General features: G+C 40.6%; 1 protein-coding gene across 1 annotated transcript in view; it reads left to right on the top strand.

Moving 5' to 3' along the window:
- The window catches only part of ADK (adenosine kinase), a 577,585-nt gene that overhangs the window by 834 nt on the left and 562,655 nt on the right, over positions 1-14,096 (top strand). The gene's annotated exons all lie outside the window — the stretch shown is intronic.

The following is a 14,096-nucleotide window of genomic DNA, read 5'->3' as shown; positions in this document are numbered from 1 at the left end:
ATAAAGAGTCATTTGTTAAAATATCCCCTCCTAATAAGTATAAAGTGAAGCAGGCAGTCTTTGATGATTTGAAAATGTTCGTTGAAAGGCAGCGATTTTTTTTTCCATCTTAAAATAGGCATATCAAACTGATTTAAAAGTATTGGGACACTCCTGATTATACAAGACGTATCCCATTTCTTCCTGTATCACTTTTCTTCACCTCCAAAAGAAGGAATCACAATTGAAAAGAAAAGAACACTTAGGGGCCGGGTGGTGTGTTCATCTGCTTTGGAGGGTGAACAAATCCCTGCCAGTGCTTTTAATGTATTCCTACTACCCTCAAAGGGTTAGCGTGTCTACCTTATACCAAGAACATAAACTTTAAAATAAAAACCCTCTGGATATTCTATTTTTATTTTAAATATTGAAGCTATATGCAGAATAAAGACCAAGGGCTATTGAATCAGACCTACCTGAGTTCAAGGCATGTGCTTTCCCTACTCTGCCCTTTATTAGAGTATTTCCTTTGTAAGGCACCTCCTTCGCCAAACTGGAAGACAGATGCAACTTTTCCCTACCATCCTACTAAACATACAACCCTCAGATTTCCTTAGGTTTTTCTTTAATAAAAATAATTATATATAATGCTGATCCATTTTCACTGTGTTTTCCTATTATCTTGGACAGTTGGACAGTTCTGTGATCAAAGGAAGGCAAGAATTATGCCTATTTTACAATTGAAGATATTGAAGTCCAAATAAAACAATTAGTACAGGAACAGAAATAAGAACTAGCTGAGCATCCTTTCTTATACCTGCAGTCCTGGTGCTTTGTGAGGCTGGGGTGAGAGCATTCCTTAGGCAACCAAAATTCACTTTATACAATATGAACTTAGTGCCACCGGTAGACATGAAGTTAAAAGCTTAGACACTCGAGTACTGGGACAAATCTCTAATTTTGTGGGGAGACATTTTAGGATTGGCTATTATTTTATTATATTAGTTTGACTTTCAGACTCAAAGTGTGAGAATGCATTGAGTATTTACACTGAATTAATTTATGATGACTTGCTTGACGGGATTGCTACTAGTTTTGGTTAAGGAGAATGGGTTATAAAGACTAAGCATAATTTAATGTTCAGCATCAGTGGGAACAGATAATGAGATATATTTGTAGATGTCAGGGAAAATATTTAGGAGATTTAGGGATTTGTGAGAATTTGGTCAGCTCTGGGACAGTAATTCTCCTCAGGGGAAATTTTGCCCTCCAGGGGACATTTGGCATGGTCTAGAAAGGTATTTTTGGTAGGGAGAGCTATTGGCACCTAGTGGATGGAATTCAGGGATACTGCTAAACATCCTATATAGGACAACCCCCACAACAAAGAATTATCTGGCCAAATATGTCAAAGGTGTTGAGGTTGAGAAATCTGTTCTAGAGGGAGCATCTGACAAGGCTAGTCTGCCTTTCTCAAATATCTATTATTTTTCTGGGCTCGGTTGCTTTTCAGTGTATAACAGTTGCTTACAAAGAAAGAATCAGGCTCTAACATGTTTTCAGGTGGGATTAGGGGAAAGAAGGGAACATTACTTGAGTGCTAGACGTTATATTATGTGCTGTATATATGTTATCTCTTTTAACCCTCCCAGTGACCCATGAGGTAGGAGCAATGATTCCTGTGTTACAGATGAGGTATTTTGTGATGAAAGAAGTGGAGAAACATTTTTGGGAACTGCTCCCTAGATGAAAGTGTTCCATGATGATCACTTATATTTAAGACAACTTAGTTTTCTTTTCTCTCCTTTGGAAATCTCCTCCAAGTTCGTTTCTTTAGCGATCGCCTCTTAAGAGGATACAGTGCCTTCCAAGGCTTGTTGAGCACATGCCAAATCTTTAACTTCAGTTTGTCTTTCAAGTACATGCTATTCTAGACGTGGTGTTAAAAACTGGATATATGTATAGAGAAAGAGGTAAGGCACAGGTACCATCCTCTTGGTGGGAAATAAGTGGGGTTTGTGAAAATGACACTTGAGTATTCTTAAAGATGACTAGGAGTTAACCAGTCATCTGTGACTGTAGGGTATCTGTGAAGTAGGGTATCTGCCTTCTAGGAAAGTTTGTTTGGTGGCAGAACTGGGAGAGAGCTGCCTCTGTTGGGGAAGTGCAGATAGTCTGACTGAAGCAGAGATGTAGGGGGTCCAGGCTTTGTATTAGACACTCTCACATGTGTCCTTTCTATCTCTATGCCTCTCAGTTCTCAGCTCTTAATTTAATATATTTTTTTGAGACGGAGTCTCACTCTGGTGCACAGGTTGGAGTACAGTGGCACCATCTTGGCTCACTGCAACCTCCAACTCCTGGATTCAAGCAATTCTGCTGTGTCCACCTCCCAAGTAGCTGGGATTACAGGCGTGCACCACTATGCCAGGCTAATTTTTGTATTTTTAGTAAAGATGGGATTTTGCCATGTTGGCTAGGCTGGTCTTGAACTTCTGACCTCAAGCAATCCTCCTGCCTCAGCCTCCCAAAGTGTTGGGATTACAGGTGTGAGCCACCGTGCCCGGCCTTCCCAGACCTTAATTTTAACTGTCTGCTGAATATGTGCTTCTGAGTGACTTTCTGACATTTTGAAGTCATATATACCAAACTAAATTTTCTGTTGTCCTGAATCTGTGCATTTTTCCATATTTCCTGCATCTGTTAATGGCACCAGTAACCTCTTTTACTCCAAAGTCTGAGACCTAGATATTTGATTCATTTTACATCCACATTATAATGTCTTTCCTTTTCCATTCCTGCTGCTGCAACTTACGTTTAGACTTGATCTTTTGCTTAGATTTTGTTTTGACTTCCTAAGCAGTGTCCTTACCTTCAGCCTCAAGTTCTGCCTAATTTTCTTTAGGCATAGCTCTACTTATTCATCACAGCAAATATTTGTAAGCTCTGAAGTTGATGTTAGGAAACGTTGAATCCTGAAAGCCCACATCATTACTCCATCTGACATTAGCAATTAAGGATTATTAAGGATCATGACTTTTAATAGTACTAAAAAGGAAACAAACTACAGTTCTGTAATCAGCAAATATTGAGCTTTTCTCAAATATTGCTTCCTATTTTACTTCCATGGACCCCTTTTATTATTTTCCTCTATCTCCTACCTCATTATGGACCCTGTGTTCTAAAATTAAACCCAGGAGCTGGGCGTAGTGGCTTATGCCTATAATCCAGCACTTTCGGAGGCCTAGGTGGGAGGTTCACTTGAATCCAGAAGTTTAAGACCAGTCTGGGCAACAAAATGAGACCCTCGAATCTTAAAAAAAAAAAAAAACTAGCTGGACATGGCGGCATATGCCTGTGGTCCCAGCTACACAGGAGGCTGAGGCAGGAGGATTCTACGGCTTCCCAAAGTGCTGGGATTACAGGCGTGAGCCACCACGCCTGGCCTTAATTAATCTTTATTACATAGAGTGGCACTGATAACTTTCATTTTTCTAGACCCTATACTTTTAATAATGCAGCCTAAAATTGAGCTTGACTACCATTTTCTTTTTCCATCATGATAATCTGTTGAAAGAATTTGGTTATTTTTGGATAATATTGCATGCCTTTTACTTATATTCACAAATTTAATCCTTTAAGATTAAGGCTTTGGGCTATGGAAGAATGGAAAACAAAAGTCCCCTGACACACTTAGTATGAATGCCTCAATAAGATCCTTTCCTGGGCAATATATACTAGTGCAGCATGAGAGTGGTAGAGAGAGCCAGAGGAAAGCCCTGCATGGATAGTTCTGGGTATCCAGGGACAATCATGGAAGTGCTTGAAACTCAGGGAAAGTGGGAAGGGCCTTAGGAAAACGAGGGCATTGAAGACTATGTTTCTTATTTTGGGTATAGGCCTAGACTGAATATTCAGCCTCAAATAAAACATGGCTGATGTGCTGCTTTTTACCTGGAATGTGTCTTTGCTTTACTTCCATCATTTAAAATCCTGGCCACATGGAGTGGCTCATGCCTTTAATCCCAGCACTTTGGGAGGCCAAGTGGGAGGATTGCTTGAGGCCAGGAGTTCTAGACTGGCCTGGGCAACATAGTGAGGCCCTGTCTCTACAAAAATAAACTTAGCCAGGCATGGCAGCAGGTTCCTGTAGTCCCAGCCACTCTGGAAGCTGAGGCACTGGCACTACTACATTCCAGCCTGGGTAACAGCAAGACCCTGTCTCAAAAAAAGAAAACAAAATATCTTGCCTGTGAACAAAGTGTTTACAGTTAGGTGGGGGGAAAAAGAATCAAAATTTTAAAGAGCCATCTGGTCAGAATGGATCCCAATAGGGCAGTGGTTAAGAGCATGGTCTCTGGCATCAGCAGTCTGGTTTGACTCTTAATCCTTATTAGCTAGTGCTCTTGGGAAGATTGCCTACTTGCCCCATACCTCTCTTTTCTCACCTGTAAAATGGGTATAGTGATAGTACGAACCTCATAAGGATATTGAGAGGCAAATGCAGCAATTAAAAATTTAAAAAGGAGAGGAAAAGATATAGATATACTCAAGAACGAGATAAACATCTCCAGGGACCAAGAACAGAAAAGAAACATGCAGTTAGACTCTGGGTTCAGGAGCTGGTAGAAATAACATGTAGGGGAACTGGGGTCAGATACTCTGTATGAAACTGAAGCTGGGCTGAGACTGGATGAAAGAAGGCTGAAAACATCTGCTCTTGGCTGTTGTTTCAAAAGGCTGTGGACCTGGAGTGAAGATACAGAAGTGGCTAAGCTGCCAGATGGCTCAGAGTCAGGAACTGTGGTTTCCCCACTATCACCTAGTACAAGAGCACCGAGCTTGGAGGTCATGGACTCTGGAAGATTGGTGGCCTATCACAGAACCCCTGGGAAAAGAGAGAAAGTCTGAGCCTATAAACACACGAGGAAGACCATTACTTAGAAAATTAACACAATTACTAGGAGATAAATTCACAAAAAATCTGATGGAAATATGGGTAATTTCAAAACAATTGTAAGTATTTTAAAGATCCTTAAAAAAGATAAAAGAAATAATGGTCATAAAAAAAGCATGAATCAAAAATACGTAGATATGAAATAGATGGCTATATTAAAGAAAAAATGGAATTATTGAAATAAAAAAACATAGGTCAGTTAAACTCTAGACCAGAAAAATTTGAAGGGAAACGTAATGAATTGGAAGAAAGTACCCAGATGTATCACACAGAAATAAATAGGAATTAACAAGTATGAGCTGGGTGCGGTGGCTCATGCCTATAATCCCAGCACTTTGGGAGGCCAAGGCGGGCGGATCACCTGAGGTTGGGAGTTTGAGACCAGCCTGACCAACATGGAGAAACTCCATCTTTACTAAAAAAAAAAAAAAAAAAAAAAAAAAAAAGCAAAATTAGCTGGATATGGTGGTCCATGCCTATAATCCCAGCTACTCAGGAGGCTGAGGCAGGAGAATCTCTTGAACCTGGGAAGCAGAGGTTGGGGTGAGCCGAGATCGTGCCATTGCACTTCAGCCTGGGCAACAGCACAACTCCATAGATTGAGAGGCACCAACTTACATCTAACTGGGAGTTCCAAAAAGAGGAAATAATGTGAATGGTGGAGAAGCCAGGTTAGAAGAGCTGATGGCTGAGAATTTACCAAAATTTCAGAAAGACCAGTTCTCAGCTTGAAAGGGCATTATATGTATCTAGTAAGATGGAAACAAAAATATACACTAAAACTACAGAGATTTTCTTGCTAATTATATTTATGTATCTATTATAGAAAGAATGTGAAAATTTAGACACTCCAAATTTAATAGTGAGCATCTTTAGGTGGAAGAATTAGGAGGTTTAAAAAAGAATCTTGTATTTTCCATTGTTTCTACACTGAACATATTAGGACTCTTGCTTTTAAGCCGGAGAAACTTGAAGTACGCTGAATATATAAGTGGCCAAGTGCTGAGTGGCTAAGTATCACCTTTACAGAATAGACCTCTGGGATACCAAATACATCTGAAACTTGGTAAAATAATTATTATGACTTTATTATAGGCTATAATCTTTTAATCTGTATTTCTGAAATCCCAAAGCTCTGGAAGCTGGAAGTTTTTTAAAAAGTTTGAGATGAATTAATTTAGCAGCAAAATTTAAACTGATGTAAAGGTGTCAGTAGTATTTATTTGTCTGACAAATGTATATGCTTTGCTATGGAACTATTAGACGGTTAATGACATGCCACATGAATTCCTCCTGGGTGTTCTACAAAACATATAGTGCTGTGTTACCTTCCTAAAATCCATAAAATTCTGAATTCCAAAACATACCCTGCCCCAAGGATTTAAGAAAGGGATTGTGGACTCTTGTTACTTATTTATAGTTTACTTTTAAAATTTGGCTACTATGCAGGAACAATAATTTCGCATCAGAGTCAGTTCCTAGATTTTTTTCTCTAGTCACTGTTCTGCACTTCTGTGATACTAAGTAGATGCTCATTTCGAAGATACTTTGTGGCTAGCTCTACCATAATACCAGTACAGTTGATATCACTGAGTTATTAGGGCTTTTCTTTCTCTCCAGTAGTAACAGAAAAGACAGACTTCTCTTCAACGTTTGAACTTGAAGATTTGGAAGGCTATTTTACGAAATGGTCTCACAAACTGAAGTTTCACATACTGCTTGAAGAAGATACATTCTGATGATTTTTCAAAGCAGATTTAGAGTTGTTGCTCTCATTTATGTGTATTATTTCTGATATCATTTGTACTTTTGGTTTCATACCATTTCTTTAAAAATTTAGTTCATAAACTTCAGATCTAGAAGCAGTGTGATTAGCCTTTGATATAAGAACATCTGAATTTCTATTTGCATTTTTACTTTCATTGCATGCGTGCTGACTTTAGTATTTTCTTTACAATTTAGAAGATATATATGTATAGCAATTATGTAAGAAATTCTTGCCTTCTGCAGGCACAACAGTTTCCTTACTGTATTAACACAGTCTCACTATTTTGTCAGCAAGCCACATGGTTAGTAGCGAGTCCTACTATTTTGCTATGTTACCTGCAAACAGGATTGCAGATGTCAAGGTAGCTTGTGTGATCATTGGTCACTCACTGAATTAGGGATTATCAGAAATTATATCGAAGTAGTCACTTGGCTACTTGCCTTCTACATGCTTAGACTGGACTTTGGTTCATACTTAGAACCATTTCAAAGTCTCTGAGAGACTCAGTTGACTCAAGTCTTGCTCTGTCACCCAGGCTGGAGTGCAGTGGCACGATCTCAGCTCACTGCAACCTCTGCCTCCTGGGTTCAAGCAATTCTCCTGCCTCAGCCTCCCGAGTAGCTGGGATTACAGGCATGCACCACCACGCCCAGCTAATTTTTGTATTTTTAGTACAGACTAGGTTTCACAATGTTGGCCAGGCTGGTCTCAAACACCTGACCTCAGGTGATCTGCCTGCCTTGGCCTCCCATTGTGCTGGGATTACAGGTGTGAGCCACCACACCCAGCCTAAAGTCCATCTAAATATGACTCAATCTAGGAGTTCACTGCTTGTCTCTGTTGTCCTTTAGATTCAATTTATCTCTTACATAGGCCATTTCAGTGTAACAAGATGGCAGTTCTCAACTCCAAGCCAAAATCTCATGAGTCCAAAGTAAGAGAGTTTTTCTATATCCTTGTATGAGTTTTGAGAGAAATTTGGTTCTGCCTGTGTTACACACTACCTTGAACCAGTTGAGGTAGGAGGTGGGACTCAACTCTGGAGGTGGGGCTCAGACACTGGACCAAATTGAGGGCTAGCTAAAACAGGGACAGATTGGAAGCAGCTTTCTGTAAGTCACGTCCACTAATGTGCCATGTCAGTTTACCATTGCCATGGCAACACCTGGAAGTTAGCATCCCTTTCCATGACAATGTCCTGGAAGTTACCACCCTTTTCCTAGAAATTTCTGCATAATCTGCCTCTTAACTTGTATATAATTAAAATTGAGTATAAATATGACCACAGAACTGCTTCTGAGCTGCTATTCTGGGCATACTGCCTATGGGGTAGCCCTGCTCTGCAAGGGGCAATACCTTTGCCGATGCTTTATGCTGCTGATTCAATAAAAGTTGCTAACACACCACTGGCCGACCCTTGAATTTTTTCCTGGATGAAGCCAAGCACCGTCCTGGGCTAAGCCCCAGTTCTGGGGCTTACCTGTCCTGCATTACAATCACTGTATCAGAGGTGGAGATTTGGGATGGCCTTGGATACATTCTCACTGTCTGCCTGTCTGTTGTGTGCATGCATGCAGGTGGGGTGTGTGTGTGTGTGTAGGTAGTACTAGTATATATGGGGAGCCAGTGAGTGTAGGCATTGTTTGTATATGGGGGGGAAATGGATGGGTGTTGAGGGGTACACTGTAATCAACAACTTGGACAGGACCTTGTAAAGTGAGGGAGGTAGTGTCATTCCCTCAGCAAGAGAAAAATCCATTTTAGCATGTACATTATTGATTAAAACAATCTTCCTCTTCTCCCCTTCCAAGAAACCCAACAACCTCAGTCTTTAAGGTCTAGCCAAATTATCTCTTCTCTATAAAACTTTTCTACTCACCAAACCTAGAAATGGCTTCTCCTCTGACTGTTTGTACTTTATACTTTGCATTATTGCAGTGTATAGTATGTGCATGTTTTATCTCACCTATTGCTACTTGAAGTTGGGAAACTAGTTGAATAACTCTTAGTTCCTCATAATTGATCACTTCATTGCAATATAACAGGCTCTGAATTTCTGTTGAATCAATGAATTCCTATTTATTTATTTTTTTGAGATGAAGTCTCGCTCTGCCGTCCAGGCTGGAGTTCAGTGGCATGATCTTGGCTCACTGCAACCTTCACCTCCCGGGTTCAAGCAATTCTCCTGCCTCAGCCTCCCGAGTAGCTGGGACTACAAGTGCACACCACCACACCTGGCTAAATATATATATATATATATTTTTTTGTATTTTTAGTAGAGACGGGGTTTCACTATGTTAGCCAGTATGGTCTCGATCTCCTGACCTTGTGATCTGCCTGCCTCAGCCTCCCAAAATGCTGGGATTACAGGCGTGAGCCACCATGCCTGGCCTATTTATTTTAAAATTTTAATTAATTGTTTTTTCTTTGTAGAGACAGGGTTTCACTATGGTGCCCATGCTGGTCTTGCCCATGCCTGCCTTGAACTCCTGGCCTCAAGCAATCTTCCCCCTCCGCCTCCCAAAGTGCTGGGATTATAGGTGTGAGCCACCATGCCTGGCAGAATCAGGGAATTCTTAACTTTTTTTTTGTTTTTTTTTTGTTTTGTTTTTTTGAGATGAGGGGGTCTTGCTGTGTCGCCTAGGCTGGAGTGCAGTGGTACAATCATGGCTCACTACAGCTTCGACCTCCCAGGCTCAAGCGATCCTCCTATCTCAGCCTCCAGAGTAGCTGGAACTACAGGGATGCACCACTGTGCCAAACTAATTAAAAAAAAATTTTTTATTTTTTGTAGAAACAGGGTCTCACTCTATTGCCCAGACTGGTCTTGAACTCCTGAACTCAGGCAGCCCTACTGCCTTGGCCTCCTAAAGTGGTAGGATTACAAGCATGAGCTGCATGTCTGGCCTCTTAACCCTTTAAATATTTTTTTTGTTTTTTTTTTTAGACAGAGTTTCACTCTTGTTGACCAGGCTGGAGTATAGTGGTGCTATCTTGGCTCGCTGCAACCTCCGCCTTACGGTTTCAAGTGATTCTCCTGCCTCAGCCTCCTGAGTACCTGGGATTACAGGTACCCGCTACCACCCCCGGCTAAATTTTGTATTTTTAGTAGAGACGGGGTTTCACCATGTTGGCCAGGCTAGTCTCGAATTCCAGACCTCGTGATCCGCCCACCTTGGCCTCCCAAAGTGCTGGGATTACAGGTGTGAGCCACTGTGCCCGGCTGCTTGTAGCGTTTAATGGTGCAAAATGGATTCATGTATTGCCTGTAAATTCTTACCAATAATGGGAGTTGATGGAGAGAACTATTACCTGAAAATACTTCATGGTTCTTTGGCCTTTCATTTTTTTGTTAAATGGAGTGAGCTTGTATGCAAAATCAACGTGCTACTAAAGGATAAGAAATGTACTCCCGATTGCATTTCTTTTTTTTTTTTTTTTTTTTTTTTTTTGTGAGACAGAGTCTTGCTCAGTCGCCCAGGCTGGAGTGCAGGGGTGTGATCTCACCTCACTGCAACCTCTACCTCCCGGGTTCAAACTGTTCTCCTTCCTCAGCCTCCCGAGTAACTGGGATTACAATCATGCGCCACCATGCCCAGCTCATTTTTGTATTTTTGTGTTTTTAGGTTTCACCATGTTGGCCAGGCTGGTCTTGAACTCCTGACCTCAAGTGATCTGCCTGCCTTGGCCTCCCAAAGTTCTGGGATTACAGGCATGAGCCACCTCGCCTGGCCCCAGATTGCGTTTCTGTTCTTTCTGTGACCATAGTCAGCTCGATTATAATAGTCATTTCTTATATTTGTCTATGGGGAAAATTCTCTCAGAATAAATACACTTCTCCTACATAAACATTTCCTTTTTTTTTTTTTTGAGATGAGTCTTGCTCTGTCACCCAGGCTGGAGTGCAGTGGCGTGATCTCGGCTCACTGTAATAACCTCTGCCTTCCGGGTTTAAGCGATTCTCCTGCCTCAGCCTCTGAGTAGGTGGGACTACAGGCACCTGCCACCACACCCAGCTAATTTTTCGTATATTTAGTAGAGACAGGGTTTTACCGGGGTAGCCAGGATAGTCTCGATCTCCTGACCTCATGATCCACCCGCCTTGGCATCCCAAAGTGTTGGGATTACAGGCGTGAGCCACTGTGCCCGACCAACAGTAACATTTTCTTAAGGCCATGTGGTTGATGTCTTCACTCATTCTTTCTTCTTTTAATATAGTAGAATTGCTTATTTGGGGGAGGAGTAGAGTTTCTGAAAGAGAGAATGTACAAAGAAGATCCCAGTGACCTGTCAGAATGATGAATCTCGGCTGGGCGCGGTGGCTCAAGCCTGTAATCCCAGCACTTTGGGAGGCCGAGATGGGCGGATCACGAGGTCAGGAGATCGAGACCATCCTGGCTAACATGGTGAAACCCCGTCTCTACTAAAAATACAAAAATCTAGCCGGGCGAGATGGCGGGCGCCTGTAGTCCCAGCTGCTCCGGAGGCTGAGGCGGAGCTTGCAGTGAGCTGAGATCTGGCTACTGCACTCCAGCCCCGTCTCAAAAAAAAAAAAAAAAAAAAAAAAAAAAAAAAAGAATGATGAATCTCTTTTCTCTGGGTTAGCAAGCCCTTAATTAGTAAGGCTGTTTGCAGTGTAATTAGAACTGCACAAGCATGGAAGGTCAGTAATACTGTTCAGAATTTCATAATGTACGGTGTAACATAACGTACTGTGAAACGAATCCATAATACCACAAAATTTTTTTTAAAGAAGTTTGTCTCTATTGACTTATCCAGGAGGGGTCCCTTGAAAACAAAATAGGGCAAAAAAATCAAATTCAGATGTCTTAGGTTTTCTCAAATTCCTTTAATCTTGTTATAGCAAAAGAAAGTGTTTCCTTCTCAGCCCTAGAACGGCAGTCTGAAAAACTATCTAAGTTTTTGAGGAAACAAATTGAAATACAAGAAAATTATTTCCTTTAAAAATAAACAGTTCTCATGTTTGTCTTTGAACTTAACCACATAGAGATTTAAACAGTTTGTTGTTTTATAGGCTTGACTGAGGAAGTCTTCTCCTAAAATAGAATTTTTTAAAATAGTTTTTTCTCAGCCCAGCTGAGACCTTAGTTATCATTTTTAGTTCTTAGTTTTGTTGAAGACTGAAGCCATCAAGCTATAGAAGCGATGCAGATTTATGCTGCTGGCTATATCTGTTCTCACCCACTCAGGATGAATTGATTATATTACATTTTATCATGGGATAGCATGTTGATGCATATAAAATATAGTGATGAAATTCTACTTTGTCTTGTTTTTCTTAAGTGCTTGTTCCTTCAAATGTATTAAATTTGATTGTTTAGCTTTGAGATATTATAATAAAACTTGGTTACATTATTAAATTTAGTACATAGTATAAAATGTTTACTAAAAATAGTATTTTAGGCTGGGTATGTTGGCTCGTGCCTATAATCCCAGCAGTTTGGGAGGCCAAGGCAGGCAGATCACTTGAGGTCAGGAGTTCGAAACCAGCCTGGCCAACATAGTGAAACCCTGTCTCTACTAAAAATACAAAAATTAGCCGGGCATGGTGGTGGGCACCTGTAGTCCCAGTTACTCGGGAAGCCGAGGCAGGAGAATTGCTTGAACCTGGGAGGCAGAGGTTGCAGTGAGCCCAGATCGCTTCACTGCACCAAAGTCTGGGCGACAGAGTGAGACTCCATCTTAAAAAAAATAATATTTTTTTTTAAAAAAGGAAAAATTTGTCCTTTTTTTTGGGGGGGGGGGGTGTATGTTCTTCTCTACATAATACATTGACTTCCTTAGGTGTATTCATCTCTGTGTTTGAATATCCTAAGCGTGTTCTGTAGAGAAATATATACATTTCTAGACTTACACTCATAGATTCTTATCTTTGCCTAGTTTCCTCTGGAAGACAAGAATCTCTTCTTTAGCACTGTCTCCCCCATATTTGTGCAGCATTCCTACATTTTTCAATGTGAAAAAACACCACATCAGAGACCTTTGACCTCAGTTCACTGTGAAGTTTCAATAAACTACATTCCTGAGAAGAAATGTTAGTTTCTTGTAGATACCAAGTCAAACTCAGAGATCTTTAAATGTTTTCTTTGTTGGCCAACATGTTGATTCTTTACTCTCATGAAACAGGTTAAAGCAGCCTCTCTCAGCCTTTCCCTTTGAGAAACTACTATTTCCAAAGACTGCTTGGGAATGCAGGTGGGAGTTGGGATAGGAGCAGCGGAGGGAGAAGATGCCTAAGAGTGCAAATTCACAGGTAGATTTGGAAATGTTCCCTCCTAGAGCTGAGATTTCCTGCAAGACATGGAGTTGGGGTGTGAAGCAGCAGCAGATTTCAGTATCAGCCAGATGTGGCTTTGAAATGGTGGTTCACAGTTTCTTGTGATTTTTGAAAACTCTGAATATATTTTAGACTTTTTAGATTGTTAGTGCTTGATGAGGTACTTAAAATCAGAGTGTAATATTTGGGTTGTACATTTTAGGGTATTAAAACTCAGAGAGGCTGGGTGGTATCAGTAAGGTAACATAGTAAATTATAGCTACTAAGTATCCAAGGTGAGATTTGATCCTGAGTCTTATAAGTTACCATTGCTCTAGGCTCTGGAACAAGAAATGAAGCATCAATTTACTGGGGAGCTTTTTAAAAAAAAATTTTAATGTAATTTTTTTAAAGATAAGAATAACATATTTGAAGAAAATGTCAAGTACTTTCACTTACATTTTCTTATTGGTCTTCACAAGAAGACAACCAGGCAATCTGTTTTTAGCTGAGGAAACAGACCCAAAGAGGTTAAGAGTCCCTAAGTAGTAAACATTCATCTCACATTCAGGACCTCTGACTCATGTGTCTTGCTGTGTATATTATGTATGAAGATAGAAATTGAGAAGTTGTCAAAGTAAATTCTGTATGTGCTAGTTAAGCACACTGTTTAAAGAAATTCTGTGGCAATTGTCAATTGTGTTTTATAATCTTGTCTAGACTTGTGTCTCTCAAGTTTTCTTATTTATGCATATGTATTTTTATCCCCCCCAAAATAATTATTTTCTTGTGGGATCTACTTAGTGGTATGGTTTGCAAATGGATTAACTCATTGAACTAGAATTTTTAGTAGATTCTATTTTCTTTTTTCTTGTTTTTTTTTTGAGACAGAGTCACTCTGTTGCCCCAGATGGGAGTGCAGTGGCCTCCTGGGTACACCTCTACCTCCTGGGTTCAAGTGATTCTCTTGACTTAGCCTCCCAAGTTGCTGGGATTACAGGCCTGCGCCACCACACCCAGTGAATTTTTGTATTTTTAGTAGAGGCGGAGTTTCACTGTGTTGGCCAGGCTGGTCTCGAACTCCCAGCCTCAGGTGATCTGCCTACCTCGGCCTC

The sequence above is a fragment of the Rhinopithecus roxellana genome, chromosome 11, assembly GCF_007565055.1.
Source record: "Rhinopithecus roxellana isolate Shanxi Qingling chromosome 11, ASM756505v1, whole genome shotgun sequence".
NCBI lineage: Eukaryota > Metazoa > Chordata > Mammalia > Primates > Cercopithecidae > Rhinopithecus > Rhinopithecus roxellana.
The sequence above is the reverse complement of the archived record's forward strand: the minus strand, read 5'-3'. Positions and strand labels throughout refer to the sequence as shown.